This window comes from Jaculus jaculus, chromosome X (genome assembly GCF_020740685.1).
Source record: "Jaculus jaculus isolate mJacJac1 chromosome X, mJacJac1.mat.Y.cur, whole genome shotgun sequence".
In the NCBI taxonomy this organism is placed as follows: Eukaryota; Metazoa; Chordata; class Mammalia; order Rodentia; family Dipodidae; genus Jaculus; species Jaculus jaculus.
Window position 1 is genome coordinate 74,169,007 of NC_059125.1, and position 12,298 is coordinate 74,181,304.

The following is a 12,298-nucleotide window of genomic DNA, read 5'->3' on the forward strand; positions in this document are numbered from 1 at the left end:
AGAAATGAAAATTTCTTCAATAAATAATGCTGGAAAAATTTGATATCCACATGTAGAAACAAGCAAACACACAAAGCAAACTCATATCACTAACCACATACAAAAAAATCCCCTCAAAACAAATCACAGGTTCCTTCTCCTGCCGCTCCTGGTGCTGCTTATGCGTTCCTTCAGTGCGGACCTGGTACCTCTTTTGTGAAGCTGCTGCTGAGGAGACCCCGGCGCTTGCCATGGCCAACGAGAAACCCAAGGAAGGAGTCAAGAATGAGAACAACGATCATATTAATTTGATGGTTGCGGGGCAGGATGGTTCTGTGGTGCAGTTTAAGATTAAGAGGCATACACCACTTAGTAAACTAATGAAAGCCTATTGTGAACGACAGGGTTTGTCAACGAGGGAGATCAGAGTCTGATTTGACGGGCAGCCAATCAATGAAACAGACACACCTGCACAGCTGGAAATGGAAGATGAAGATACAATTGATGTGTTCCAGCAACAGACAGGAGGTGTCTACTAAAAGGGGAACCTGCTACTTTACTCCAGGATTTTTTTATAGACCAAGAATACATTCTCAATTAGAAAACTGCAATTTGGTTCCACCACATCCTGACTACTACAGTATAGTTTTCTCTATTCTTTCATTATCCCCTTCCCTATTCCTTTATTGTACATAAAGTAACTGGTGTATGTGCACAAGCATATTGCACTTTTCTTTTTCTTTTTAAACTAAATGGCCAATGTTTTGGTTGACATCAGATGGAGATGACATGTGGAAAAGTACTGGTTCTGTGAAAATAACCCCTCTCTCTATCCATAGCATGCTCATTCAGCTCTTATCTTTATATTCCAGTAAGTTATTTTTGTCTCCTTGTTTTAACAACAACAACAAAAAAAAACCCACAACAACATAAAAAAAAAATCCTTACATACTTTGTTTGATTGGAAAATTTTAATGTTTCTCATTTATCATTGTAAAACCAAGGACAGTTTTATAACATTTTTGTATGTAGCTGTTACATGTAGGACAATCTGTCTTTAAGTAGGGATAAATTATTCCAAGAAATGAATCCTAGATAGTTTTCCCTTCAAGTCAAGCATCTTGTTTAAATAAACTTCTTGTTTAAGAAAGAAACAAATCACAGTCTTACATGTACGACATGAAGCTAATGAAAAATAGATAGTAAATTGATATGGACAAAAATTTGTTGTACATAATCTCAAAACACATGAAACAAAAGCACACATTGAGAAATGTGACTACAGAGAATGTACAAAAAAGAAAAAAAACAATACAATTATACCATTTATATAGGGAGAAATATTGAAAACTGTTCATATTACAAAGAAATAACTTCTTCAATATAAATAGTACCTCAAATGGCAAATAATTCATTTAAAAATAGGTAAATTATCTAACATTCCTGAAAGTGGACCCATACAATGAGGACAAGTATATAAGGAGAAAAATTCAACATTATCAATTATCCAGGAAAAGAAAACAAAACCATGGTGAGATGTCATCTATTTTAATTAGCATAAAAAATGCTAAAAAATGAACAACATCTTGATGGCATGCATATATATATATATATATATATATATATATATATATATATATATATATTTCATATGCTGTTGATTAAAAAATGTGAGTCCATTCATTATTGAAAACAGTATGAGTATGAGGCTCATCAAAACATTAAAAATAAGACTCTGTACCAGAGGGTACACACAGCAAGGAGTGTATAGTCAAGAGTGCAGAGTTCCCCATCTCCTCCCAGTACCCTTGTCCCTGTAGATCCCCCTACAGCTTGCTTGTTGCTTCTTGGAACCTGCAAGTTTGCTGTGGAAGCAGGCCCCTTTCTCTGCCTTCCTGAAAGCAGTGCTCCTGGGTCCCTATTTCCCAGATACCCTGAGCCAGATGGTACACAAGGTGGAGAGTAAGTAGGCCAGAGCTCCTGGTTAGCCCCCATCCTCTACCCCTACTTCTGCCTTATGGAGGCCTTGACCCTCTATGGGCTATAAAAACAAGCCTTTTGTGTTGTTGGCTGGCCTTTTGCCTCTAGCTTTCCAGCTTCCTGGCTCCTGGTTCCCCAACCTGTGGTTCCCCCCTGTACTAAAGGGTATGTGCAAGTGTAGTGAGTAGGCCAGAGTTCCCAGGTCCCCAGGTACCTTTGATGTACCTGTAATCTCCACAGTCTTTCAATTTATGTTATACCTCCATCATACACCAGTTCACCAATCTGGCTAATATTTAAAACAGAAAACCCTCTGAAGATCCTACAAGGACAAAAACTTCCTTCCTCCTCAATAGAATAAACTGTGTCCCTAAGATATGTAGACCATAACACACACACACACACACACAAAAAAAAAAATGCCAAAGAAAGTCAGAAAATTGAGAGATATACACCAAGAATGCCTAGTCTTCCAATGGAAGACTCCAATGAAATCATAGAGAAATCAACAGAAATTCAATCCCAAAATGTAAAGTAAAGGCAACAACCAATGGAACCCTGATTAAAAGAATTGCTAAACTGGAAGCAACCCAATAATTGTATCAAAGAAATGGAACAGAATTGTCTCTAAGAGCTTTCAGCTTTTGACAGTAGGCTTAACTTGATTGAAAAAGATGTTAGAACCCTCAAAAGAGATACAAATGAATTGAAGGTGAGTCAAGAAATGGAAGACCATAATAACAAATTGAGCTTAATGGAGACTTGATCAAATTCAAGAATGAATTGCAGTAAGCATCAAGCAAATCAAAACTCGAACTGATATTGTACCTCAAAAAGAAATAGACACAATGCAAAATAACACAACTGAAGAAAAGATCAAATAGAATTTACAAAATAAAACCTCTCTAGAACCCCTCACTAACAGAGTTACTCATGTGGAAGACAGAACCTCTGACCTAGAAGAACAGACAGAATAAATTGATCAGGAGGCCAAAAACTTTTCTAAGTTCAAAATCAAGTTAACAGAATATGAGGGAACTGTGGGATACCCTAAAACGACCAAACATACAGGTCATGGGTATACTGGAAGGAGAGGAAATCTAAGCCAGATGCATAGAGAACATATTCAACAAAGTTATTGCAAACTTCCCAAATCTCCTGAAAAAGAGGCTCATCCAGATATAAGACACCCACAGAACACCAAACAGACAGGACCAAAGAAGTAACTCTCAAAGGTACAATGTAGTTAAGTCTCTTAACAATGAAAAAAAAAAAAAAGATAGAGTGCTAAAAAGCAGCAAGAAACAACTCTCTACATCCAAAGGTAATCCCACTAGAATTACCTCAGATTTCACAATGGAAATCCTGGAAGCCAGAAGGACCTGTAATGGAACACTTCAATGTCTAAAAAGTATGGTTTCCATGTCAAGCTACTCTACCCAGCAAAAGTATCCCTCATAATAGATGGTAAAGGAAAACTTTCCACAAAAAACTTCAAATATATGATTATATGAAAACAAAGCCAAATCCACAGAGAACACTTCAGAGAATACTCCACTCAGAAGAGTCAAGCAATCAATCTCAAGAGCCTACAAGAACACAGTAGCCAAAAATAGTCCAGGCTCAGAAAAGAACAAAACACAAGAAAGCACCAAACCCCATAAAGCACCTCATCATGGCAGGGATTAATGTGAACCTCACAATAATAACTTTAAATATTAATGGTCTTAACTCACCAATCTGGACCATTCTATCTTCTGTCATCAAGAAACCTACCTTGAGCCAGGCGTGGTGGTGCATGCCTTTAATCCCAGCACTAGGGAGGCAGAGGTAGGAGAATTGCCATGAGTTCAATGACACCCTGAGACTACAGAGTTAATTCCAGGTCAGCCTGGACCAGAGTGAGACCCTACCTCAAAAAAACCAAAAAAAAAAAAAGACAAAAGAAGCCTACTTCACCACTATAGATGCTTCCTCAAGGTGAGAATATGGAAAATTATATTCCAAACAAATGGAAATAAAAAAGTGGGTGTTTCTATATTATCATCAAATAAAATAGACTTTAAACTAAAAGTAATCAAAAAGGAAAAATAAGGCCATTTCTCACTCATCAAAGAAATAACTACCATGAAAACACCACAATCATAGATCTGTATGTGCCAAACACATACATCACAGTTTATAAAACAAAACCTACTTGACAAAAAAAGAAACAAACAACCATGCCATCATAGTTGGAGACTTCAATACTCCATTATCATCAATAGACAGATCATCCAAACAGAAAATCAACAGGGAAATTATCAAGCTGTATACCACCAAAGATCAAGTAGATCCAATAGACATCTACAGAACTATCCCATGCAACTCTACAGAATACACATTCTTCTCAGAAGCCCATGGAACCTTCTGCAAAATAGACCATATCTTAGGCCATAAAATGTGCCTCAAAAAATTCAGGAAAATTGAAGCAACTTCCTGCATCATATAGGACCATAATACTTTAATGCTAGAAATTAATGAGAGTCACATCAAGGATGCCACCAGCTACTGAAGACTAAGCAACACAATTTGAAACAATGAATGGGCTTTGGAAGAAATCAAAAAAGAAACTGCAAAATTCTAATAATATAATTATAATGAAAACCCAACATACCAAAAGTTATGGTGCACAATGAAATCAGTCCTAAGGTGAAAATCCATAGTGCTAAATGCACACCACTTTCAAAGGAAACACCATCAGAATTACTTCAGACTTCTCAATGGAAACCCTGAAAGCTAGAAGGGCCTGGAATAAAACTCTCCAAACTTTAAGAAACTATGGCTTCCAATCCAAACTACTCTACCCAGCAAAAGTCTCCCATATAATAGATGGTAAAAGGAAAACTTTCCATGACAAAACTCAGCTTTACAATTATATGAACACAAAACCAAACCTACAGAAAGTATTCCAGGAAATTCTCCACAGAGAAGAAACAAATAACCAAACACAAATGCCTACAAGAAGCAGATCACAACAACCAAACCCAGAGTAGACAGAAAAAATTTCAAATTCCATGGAGATGCCAACACACCTCTACCACCACAACATGGCAGGGATCAAATCAAATCTCACAGTCATCACCCTAAAAATTAATGGCCTTAATTCACCCATTAAGAGACACAGGCTAACAGGGTGGATCAAAAAATTAGACCCCTCAATCTGCTGCCTTCAAGAAACCCACCTTACCACTAAAGACAGAAACCTCCTCAGGGTGAAAGGGAGGAAAACAATATTCCAAGCAAATGGGAATAAGAAACAAGCAGGTGTAGCTATATTAATATCAGATAAAATTGACTTCAAACCAAAAACAATCAAAAAAGATAAAGAAGGCTACTTCCTACTTATAAAGGGAACAATCCATCAAGAGGATATTACAATCATAAATCTGTATGCACCAAACACAGGGGCACCACAGTTCATAAAACAAAACCTACTTGACAATAAAACAGAAATAACCACCAACACCATCATAGCTGGGGACTTTAACACACCATTATCAGTAATAGACAGATCATCCAAACAGAAGCTCAACAGGGAAGTAAGAGAGCTCAACAAAACCATAGATCACTTAGACCTAACAGACATCTACAGAACTTTCCATCCCAAATTCACAGTCTACACATTCTTCTCAGCAGCCCATGGAACATTCTCTAAAATAGACCATATACCGGGTCACAAAGACTGACTCCACATATTTAGGAAAATCGACATAATTCCCTGCATGATATCAGATCATAATGCTATATTCATAGAAATCAACAACAAAAAAACCAAGAAGAACCCCAACGGCAACTGGAAACTGAATAGCACACTCTTAAACAATAAATGGATAGGGGTGAAATTGCAAAATTCCTGGAATTGAATGACAATGAGAACACATCATACCAAAACTTATGGGACACAATGAAGGCAGTCCTCAGGGGAAAATTCATAGCACTCAATGCCTTCATAAAAAAGACAGAAAGATCCCAAATCAATGGCCTAATTCCTTTTATAAAGCTTCTACCACCTACATACCAAAACCAGACAGAGATGCAACAAGAAAAGAAAACTGTAGCCCTGTATCTCTGATGAATTTAGATGCAAATATCCTGAACAAATTCCTAGAAAACTGAATTCAACAACACATGAATAGCATTATACACCTTGGTCAAGTAGACTTAATCCTGGGCATGAAGGGATGGTTTAACATATGGAAATCAATCAACATAATACACCAAATAAATGAACCAAAAATTCGGCATAATCATCTCAAATGATACAGAGAAGGCCTCTAACAAAATGCAACACTACTTCATGATCAAAATACTAGAAAGAGTAGGCATGGAGAGTTTATATCTCAACAAAATAAAGGCTATATATAAAGGCATAAAGCCCAAATAATACTTAATATGTAAAATCTCAAAGAGTTCTGATTGAGATCAGGAACAAGTCATGGGTTCACATGCTCACAATTGCTCTTCAACATAGTACTAGAAGTTCTATCCCAACCGATAAGATAGGAGAAAGAAAAAAAGATTCAAATTAGAATGGAAGAAGGCAAGTTATCCCTATTTGCAGATGACATGAGCATATACACAAGTGATCTGTAAGTCTCCATTTTTTAAAGGTGATTAATTTTTCAACAAAGTGGCAGGATAGAAAATTAATGCACAAAAATCAGTAGCCTTTCTATATGTAAAGGAGAAATATACAGAGAAAGAAAGCGGTGATGCTGTCACAATTTCAATAGCAACAAAAAATTAAATACCTTGGAATAACACTAACCAAGGATGTGAAAGACCTATATAATGAAAAAAAAAAAAATCCTACCATGTGTCCAGGTTAGGTAGAATAAATTTTGTGAAAATAGCAAATCTACTCAAAACAATATACATATATAATGCAATACTAATAAGAATAAAAGCATCATTCTTCACAGAGATAGAAAAATATCATCTCAAAATTCATATGGAACTGCAGCATGTCTCAGATATCCAAACATATCCTCAGAAAAATGAAAGAAATCTTGAGGTATCACCATACCTAACTAAAAGCTATATTATAAAACTATAGTAATAAAAACAGTATGGTATTGGCATAAGAACAGAAGCATAGACCAATGGAACAGAATTGAAGACTCAGACCTTATGTCAAGTAACTAGAGCTGCTTGATCTTTGATAAAAGTGTCAGGAACGTAGACTGGAAAAAGACAGCATCTACAACAAATCATGTTGGACAAATTGGATGACCATGTGTAGAAAAATGAAACTAGACTCACTCATCTCTCCATACACAAAAATAAAGTCCAAATGGATTAAAGACTTCAATATAAGACCTGAAATTCTTCTCCTATTTGAAGTTATAAAAAATAGGATGCGTTCCACAATATAAGAGTGGGGAAAGACTTCCTGAACAAAACCCCAGTAACTCAGGAAAATAAACACTCAACCAATGGGATCTCGTGAAGCTTAAAAGCTTTTGCACAAACAAACAAACCATAATCAGAGCCAGTAGATTACCCACTGATTGGGAGAAAATCGTTGCAAAACTCAATAAAGTAATCAATAAAAAATCAAACAGCCTACTCCAAAAATGTGGCAGAGAACTAAATAAAGAGTTCTCAGAGGAAAAATTACAAATGGCTAACACTCACTTAAGAAAATGTTCAACATCCCTAGCCAATAGGGAAATACAAAGTAAAAAAAAAAAAAAATGAAATTCCACATTACTCCAGTAACAATGGCAATTATGCAATTATTAAAAATCTAACAACTAGCTGGGTGTGGTGGAGCACACCTTTAATCCTAGCACTCGGGAGGCAGAGGTAGGAGGAACACTGTGAGTTCAAGGCCAACTTGAGACTCCATAGTGAATTCCAGGTCATCCTGAGCCAGAGTGAGACCCTACCTTGAAAAACAACAACAAAAATATAACAACGACAAATGTTGTCAAGGAGGTAGGGAAAGAGAAACCCTTATCCACTGTCAGTGGGAATTTAAACTTGTACAACCCCTATGGACAACAATTTGGAGATTCCTCAAAAGGATGAACATAGAGCTACCCAGACCCAGTTATGCCCTTACTGGGCATGTGTACTAAAAACTCCATGTATCAATACTGAGAATATTTATAGCTGCTCAATTCATTATAGCTAAGAAATGGAATGAACCCAGGTGCCCATCATTGGATGAATAGATAATGAAAATGTGGTACATTTGCACAATGGAATTCTATTCAGCAGTAAGAAAAGATGATACAATGAAATCTGAAGAAAAATGGGCAGACTTGGAACAGATCATACTCAGCAAACTTACACAATCCAGAAAGACAAACACCTCATGGTGTTGCATATCTACAGTTCCTAACTTAGACCTCCTGGAGTTGTTGTCATACCTGATAGGCAAGGCAAGGCCCAGACAATAGAGATGGTAGGATTTTGTGGAAGGTGGAAGGCAGGGCAGGGGAAAAAAACACATAAAAAAATCCAAAATTAGCTGTTATCATATAAACAGTTATCCTTGGAGATAGCCTAAATATATAACCCTCAAAAGGAGTAAGGGGGACCACCTGTAAGGTAGGGCTGTAGTGAAGTCTAAACATAAAATAAATTTTTTCTGTTTCTGTTTTTGGTTGTTTGTTTGGTTTGTTTTATTTAGTATCTATTTATTTATTTTTTATTTTTTCTCTTCTAGTTTTTATTACATATATATGTTAGTTTTTACCTCAGTGAATACAGTCAAGTTGGTACCATTGTTAGCCTCCTTCCCCCTCCCCATGGGCCCTCCTTGTTGAGGTATAAGGGTCATTTATTTGTGAGGTTAGCCCTCAGTTGTGGGTAGGAGGAAATATCTCTGTGTATCATGACCCAACACATGGCTTACGTTCTTTTCACCATCTCTTCCTCAAATTTCCCTGAGCCATGTTGGGTTCATTTTAGGTCTGCTTCAGTGATGAGGTCTTGGGGGCCTCTGTGTCTCTGGATATCTGATTTGGTAGAACATGATCGTTCTCTGTGTCAATCTCCTTCACCCTTGTGCTGGTAGCAGGTTCTCCAAGAAAACAGCACCCTTTATTGTTTCACCAATTATTCTTAGTTTCAGCTGGGGCCCTTTTGAAGTATGATGGGGTGGTTCTCTCCTTAGGATCTGCATGTATCTGAAAAAGAGAAGCAGATTCTCCAATGGAAAGTAAAGTTAGCACAAGACGAATGGGATAACCCTTATTTCTTTTTAATTTAATTTAATTTTTATTAACATTTTCCATGATTATAAAATATATCCCATGGTAATTCCCTCCCTCCCCACCCCACACTTTCCCATTTGAAATTCCATTCTCCATCATATTACCTCCCCATTACAATCATTGTAATTACATATATACAATATCAACCTATTAAGTATCCTCCTCCCTTCCTTTCTCCACTCTTTATGTCTCCTTTTCAACTTACTGGCTACCCTTATTTTTTTTTAGAAAGAATTTAATAGATATAGACCCTCTTGTAGCCCATGATTGGTGGTAGTTTGATGATGGAGAGCCGCCTCATGTTTGGATATGGTTATGACTTGTTTCCCAGCACCAGCTATGGGTCCCATACCACTGAGTAGATCAGCTAGCCAAATCAAGAGCAGATGATTTCTTACCATGGCTGTGCACCACTATTGCACTTGTGTGGGCATCACGACATGTTATTTGCTGCTACATAAGTTAGACCATGAGTTACTTGGACAGATATTGGTCATTTTCCCCCAGTCACCCATGTAGCACCTTCTGGCACTAGACATGCTGACTGTCTGGGGACTGACTATCTTCCAGTTTCAAGCCATGTCATTCCATGTTACCTGTCCACCACATATGTTGTCTTTAGCAACAGGATCTTACCACTAATCTTTGGTGGGTCATCAAGTATTCTCACAGAAATCTGTCATTCTTTTAGGAAAACTTGTAGGTCTCTCTGATCAAAAGCACATTGTGAATGATAGCCACCTGCTAGTATTGGGAGTTACAGGTCAGTGTCAATGAAGAGAAGGGGGAAAAAAGATAAGTAATATAAAAGAGTTAGAAAAAGAGGGAGTTAGAGAGAGAGAAAGATAGAAACTGTCGAGGATTAAGGTCATTCTTCATTGTACCCTCTTCAAGGCCTTGAAACTCAGGTGTTCCCTCTAAGGGCTTATAGAAGGTTCACACATTTAGTCTGCCTTTTAGGATGTAGAAGTTTATGGTACCATTGCTATTTGGTTCCATATTTGTGTCCCCCATCCCTTCCCTTACCCTTTCTTCCTCTCTACCCACCCTACTGATCTGTCCTCAAGATGTTTGCTGGGTATGTCAGCATCTTGTGTACATTCAGATTAGGATCTATAGATGAGTGAGACTATGTGGCAATTATCTGTCTGTGATTGGGGAAGTTCACTGAGAATGATCTGTTCCAGGTTCAACCATTTTTCTTCAAATTTCATTGTGTTATATTTTTTCTTACTTCTGTGTAGAATTCCATTGTGCAGATATACCACATCTTAGTTATCCATTTATCTAGTGACAGATAACTGGGTTGATGCCAGCTCTTAGCTATTACAATTTGTGCCACTATAAACAAAGTTGAGCAAATCTCTCTGGACTGAGGCTTGAAGATTTTAGGGTCCATGCTCAGTAAGGGAATAACTGTGTGTTAACCTGAGAGTTAACCTGCCTAGTGTTGGAAAGTGCTACATGAGCTACTGGGGGAAAATGGCCAACCATGGTCTGAGAAACCAGATTTCTAAGCTACTCAGAAGCAATCACCATGACACAATATACGTTCCAGTGCAATAGTGACACACAGCCTCAGTAGGTAGCCAATATATTTTCTGATTGGCTAAGAGATCTTCCCAGCATAAAGGAACTCATATCTGGCATTAGAAACCAGATCAGAATCCTATGGCGACAAAGATTATGTTCTGCAGTGTCAAGCTCTTACTAGTGTTTGGCTAAAAGAGGAGTTATATACATCAAATTCTCTCTAAATTAATAATGATTATCCAATTTAAACTATGCTGACCTCACCCTACATTGGAAGATCTTTTCTTCTTTTTCAGAAGGTAGTGAGACTGGAGGAAATAAACTACCCCATGCACTTCAGCCAAACCACAGTTGAAACCACTGAGGGATTGGGAAAATGAGAAAAAGTGCTGCTTCCATGTTGTATCTGATAATCACTGCCAAGGTGTAGGAGACAGACCCTGAGGATACTCATCCCCTACTAAAGCAGAGATCCAGAGTCTCCTAAGGGCTCATCAGAAAAGTAGACTTAAAACTCACCCATAGCTCATGAAATTTTAAGAGAAGAGGGGTCTGAAAGATTGTAACAGCCATATGTTGAGACATCATGCCCAAAGGCATTCCTTTCTCATAAAAAAATAACTGACTACTGTTCCCACAGTGCATAAACAACAACCCCATGGGGAATATCTGCAACCCAACTGAGGAGTGTCTCCAATTGAATGTGGGAAGGGATGAGGGAGAAGAGGGTAACAACTCATGATGTAGCAATATAAAATATGTGGTTAATAAGAATAATAATAAACATTTGAAAACTGGGGAAGAGAACTGAATAGGGAGTTCTCAGTGGTAGAATTACAAATGGCTAACATATACTTAAGAAATACACTTAAGAAAATGTTCAACATCCCTAACCATTAGGGAAATGCAAATTAAAACAACTATGGGATTCCACCTTACCCCAGTAGGATAGCAACCATTAAAAGATCAAATGTTGGCAAGGATGTGGAGAAATAGGAACACTCTTTCACTTTTGGTGGGATGTAAGCTGATTCAACAACTCTGAGAACTTGAAAGGATGAACATAGAATTACTCACAGACCCTGCTATTCCCTTCCTGGGCATTTATCCTAAAAGGTCTACACATCAGTTCAGAGATATTTACTCAACCATGTTTATAGCTGCTCAGTACATAATAGCTAAGAACTGGAATCAGCCCAGGTGTCCATCATTGCATGAATGGATAACCAAGATGTGGTATATCTACATGATGGAATTCTACTCAGCAGTAAGAAAAAAATTACATGATAAAATTTGTAAAAAAAAAATGGCTGAACTTGGAAAAGATTATACTAAGCAAACTCACACAATCACAGAAAGACAGTTGTCACATGGTCTCACTCATCTGTGGTTTCTAACCTTGATCAGCCCAAGTTGCTGGTATTCCTAAATGACATCTCAAGGCTTGGACAATAGGGATGCTACAGATTGGTAGAAAGGGAAGGGTGGGGAATACAAAACTGAACCAAAAATGAACTGGTACTTAGACTCCTATATCC

General features: G+C 37.4%; 1 pseudogene; it reads left to right on the forward strand.

The window, feature by feature from the left end:
• Positions 1-230: 230 nt before the first annotated feature.
• LOC101599425 lies at positions 231-700 on the forward strand (annotated as a pseudogene).
• Positions 701-12,298: the final 11,598 nt, after the last annotated feature.